This window comes from Suncus etruscus, chromosome X (genome assembly GCF_024139225.1).
Source record: "Suncus etruscus isolate mSunEtr1 chromosome X, mSunEtr1.pri.cur, whole genome shotgun sequence".
NCBI lineage: Eukaryota > Metazoa > Chordata > Mammalia > Eulipotyphla > Soricidae > Suncus > Suncus etruscus.
The window spans coordinates 40,032,682-40,037,187 of record NC_064868.1 but is presented as its reverse complement, the minus strand read 5'-3'; the positions used below and the strand labels follow the sequence as shown (position 1 = coordinate 40,037,187).

Genomic DNA, 4,506 nt, shown 5'->3' with positions numbered 1-4,506 from the left:
GAGAAAATTGGAAGAAAAAAGAAGGAAAATAAAGTCAAAACTGACAAATCAAACCAAAACAAGAAAAAGTAGGGATGCTGGAGTGCCAGGGTTTGGCATTCACCCCACTTCTGTTTTTGCATAGGCATAGTAAGCATTGGGGAAGAAAGGGAATTCCCGTGGCCTAAGAGATTCAGGGTTTCTTCATCCTTGAAGCATGCCATCATGGGATCAACCCCTGGCTCCCTATGTACTCATTACCCCATCACAAAGGCTTTTTTGTGGTGCCAGGAAACTTTCCTCTAAGTTGTGTGTGAGAAAATCAAGCCACTGTAGGTAGCGATCTTGGTATTTGCGCAGGTCATAGGTCAGGGTCTAGGATAGAGTCTTTACTGTTCTAGAGGTTCCTATCCATCATTGTTGTTGTGTTCAGTCTTCTGTAACACTTGCTCCCTGTTTTCGTTCAGTCCCTAAGCCGGAGACTAGAATATTATGGATCCAAAGGTTCTGCTCAGTCTCTGTTCCCCAAGTTGGGCCTCTGCAATAAGACATCTTCTTGTTGTTGTTGTTGTTGTTGTTTTATTTTTTATGAGTCCTGGACTACAGCCTAGGGTGGGGTTTTCCTTATTGGTCCCAAGGTAGGTTCTGTTCAGTCACAGTTGTCAAAGTCTGTTTTCTGTTGTTGCTGCTCTTATTTTTCACAGTTCAAACGACGATACCTCTTCTGATTTCCATTTAGTGCTAGGTGATGTGATAAGACAACCTGGTCTTAGATCAAGTTGTCCTTTCCTTGTTCTCATATCAAAACTGGCACAAGTTGGTGCTAGAAAAGTGTTATAAATCTCCCAATGGAAATTAGTTCCTGGTGGTGTTGCCCAAAGCTGTATCAGTTCTACGTCTGGGATCTGGGGTTTGGAATTAGACTAACACTGTCCAATCTCCTGGAGACTATGTTGTATCCACATGACACATGTTCAGGATGGGAGGCACCCTTCTGTTATAAAAATGTGAGTTCTTATCCCTAGGAGATAAGATCTTGTTTCTGTGTCTATGGTTTCCCCCCTTTTTACTGTGCCCATCAAAAACGTATGGTGTCATACTGTGTTGCTGGTGCTATTCTGGATAAGGATGACAGGCTGCACCCACAGTCTCTGTGGTTTGTACCAAGCAACACCAAAAATGGTAAGGATAGAGAAAATGTATATATTAAAATACAAGATATAAATAAAACTGAGTTAAAAAGAAAAGATATTTGAATAAAATAAGTGGTGGAGGAGGCTACCAGTATATTTAGGAATACACATCTTAAGATGTATTATTATACAGGTATTGAGCTTCCATAGGCAATATAAGACTCCCAATTAGGTCTTTTGATATATTCTTGTGGGGAGTAAAAGCCAAGTTACTTTTCGTATCACAGGCCTTGGAGTTGAGTTTGAGAATGTTTTGCGGCATTATGGAACCCATAGTGTCCTTGAGCTGGGGGTTTTGCTGAAGCTGATTCCTGTATCATACAACAGTCCACAATTTGGTGGGGTGAGAGGGGCCATTATGCATGAATCAGCAGGCAAGCTGGTTGTAGTTCTTTGTCGAGGCATGAGAATGAAGACCCAGAGGGTGTCTTTCACTGAGGAGCTGGAAGGTGGTCTGTTAGGGGCAGGAGGTCAGTCTTGGTGCCTACTGAGTTAGGAACTAAGGGTAAAGAGAGTTAAATTAGGGGAAAATAATGGATCAGGATTGGGAGATGAGGGGGTAGAAGAGACACAGGAGTAGGGGAGAGGCAATACATGATAGGGGCTATATACAGTATATATATGAATTGTTTATGGTTTCAGCTCGGAGTCAGTATGGAAAGTCACATCCACATAAAGACTGACTTTAAAGATCTATTTGAGTGTTATCATCCAAATCTTCGGCATTCCCTTTCCTTTCATAGGAACCGTCTAGAATAAAGAACATTTTTAGATAATCTTTAAAAGTATATTTGTCGCTCTAGCGCAAATGAGCCCGCGCATTTTTAAAAATTAGTATTAGTAAGAAAAGACACTGGCCAGTCTGGCATGGGGGGATCTCGGTCTCCTGGACTAAGTGGTCAGCCAGGAGGCCTTTGGCCAGCTGTCTGCCCAGATTCCCAGCCATACCAGTAGAAGAGGAGCAGGAATTCTGGCATGCGGGGTCTTCTGGGTCCAGCTGCAAACTCCCTCTCCAGTTTGAAAATGCACAGGGGAGGAGTTTCCCTCCTCCCCATGCCCCCAGAGCTCAGTTTCCAGCCCTGGCCATGAAGGCCAGTCTGGCTGGGGGGGATCTCGGTCTACAGGACTAAGTGGTCAGTCCAGGAGGCCTTTGGCCAGATGTCTGCCCAGATTCCCAGACATGCCAGTAGAAGAGGAGCATAAATCCTGGCATGTGGGGTCTTCTGGGTCCAGCTGCAGTCTCCCTCTCCAGTTTGAAAATGCATAGGGGAGGAGTTTCCCTCCTCCCCCTCCCCTGAGAGCCCAGTTGCCAGACCTGGTCCTGAAGACCAGTCTGGCATGGGAGGATCTCGGCCTCCTGGGCTAACTGGTCAGCCAAGGAGAAAATCCTGGCATGTGGGGTCTTCCTAATGTCTTTATTTTTAATGCTTAGAATTATGAAAGCTTTGAAGCTAAATATTTTTTGTGGTTTATGGGTCACACCCGGCAGTGCTCAGGGGTTATTCCTGGCTCCAGGCTCAGAAATTGCCCTTGGCAGGCACGGGGGACCATATGGGGCACTGGGATTCGAACCGATGACTTCCTGCATGAAACGCCTTACCTTCATGCTATCTCTTGCCCCAGAAGCTAAATATTTTTAATTGGAACCCCTCAGATATGGAATGGCAACAAAACCATTATGATAAATTTTAGGATCAGGGACAAGGGAGTCTGAGGTTTGATTCCTAACACCATAACAAAAATTGGAACTCCTTAGTGTTCTTAACTTTTAACCATAGGTAATTTTAATTTGAGAATACCTTGAAACAACTAGGAAGTGGGTTGTATAAATATTGCTATAGCTCTTAATTTTTTCCCTGAGATGTTGATTAAATTTATTTATATTGTCAACCATTATTCATATTTTAAGGGGGACCTATATAGTTATTGGTGGGGATATATATATATATATATATATATATATATATATATATATATATATATATATATATATATATATATATATATATATATATATTCAAGAAACGGGTTGGGGAAATGGAGTTAAAGGGCTGAATCATGTATAGCTGTCCCAGGTTCAATCCTCAGTACCACATGGTTTCTTGAGAGTGGTTGCTAGGAGGAACCCCAATACAACACTAAAGGGTGTTACAAACCCCCTAAAAGAACACATCTGAGACATTCTTATACAATTCTCTTGGAGTTCAGGCTGTGGGAAATTGGTTTTTGGCTGTGGCTCAGGCCTGTCCTGTGAGGCTGGGCAGTGGTCACTACAATGGACATCCACAGAACCTAAAGTTGTCTTTTTCCAACTTAGAAACAATACATTCTACTGCTATTTTGAGCTGTGGGAAAAGGAAGGCTTGGGGTAGCTGGCATGAGGATTGAATTTTTTGTGTGCAAAGTGCAATAGTTCTAATCTATTTTTAAGAACCTTATAGGCAAAATCATCTAAGTGCCACTATATGGATGCATCTTAAGAGGCTCACCCTGAGTGAAAACAGGAGAGAAACAGATACAATTTAATTTGTGGAATATACAGAAACAAAGCATGAAAATAATAAATGGTCAACATTAATAGAATTAAAGATATGCTCTCCAGTACTCTGGATATTCAATAATATGAGTTTGTCCTGGACCTCACCACTTCTTTGTTTGGGGGTAGATCATACTGGGTGATGATGGGGGAGAAGGTTAATGCCTGATATGGTTTGTCAGAGCATACTATATTTGCTTTGAGGTCATATTTGGATACCATACACTGCTGACCTTTAAACAACTTATAGAAAAACTATTTTTATTTTATTTCAGAGTCAAGTCGCTTCTCGGCCTTTTGGCTAAGATCAAGTGTAGTATTTGTTCTTATCAGTTTAATTTTCCAGAGTCAAGTATAGCATATCACATATCATCCTACTATTTCTTTTAGTCTAAGACACTAAGCATGTATACTTCCTGAATAGTACTACATGAAAAGAAATTTATAATTATTTTCATAGTTGAGTAATAAACCTCAGCAATATTTTTCAGTAAAGTGGAAAAATAATGTATTTCAAATAATCTTTGGTGTATCATCCTGAACACTGTATTCAAATATAATTTGAATGTTAATTTTTCTCAGCGAACATAACCAGTAGTATTTTCCTTTCTTCTTCTGGCTTACTTCATGATATCTTCCTGTTCCATCCATATGAGGTAATTGTATGATTCCATCAACCCTTAGATGCCAAGGCATACATAAACTTAGGGGAACTCAGGAGACACACCAGATATATCCCCTGATTATCCTGGTATGGATAACTGAAATAACCCACACGGGGTTCCTCAAAAGGCCCGC

At 41.1% G+C, this 4,506-nt stretch overlaps 1 non-coding gene across 1 annotated transcript; it reads left to right on the top strand.

The window, feature by feature from the left end:
* Positions 1-3,989: 3,989 nt before the first annotated feature.
* Positions 3,990-4,181, top strand: LOC126000032 (U2 spliceosomal RNA). Its single transcript, XR_007492427.1, has one exon. It is a non-coding gene; the product is annotated as a U2 spliceosomal RNA (small nuclear RNA).
* The last annotated feature ends 325 nt before the right edge of the window (positions 4,182-4,506 follow it).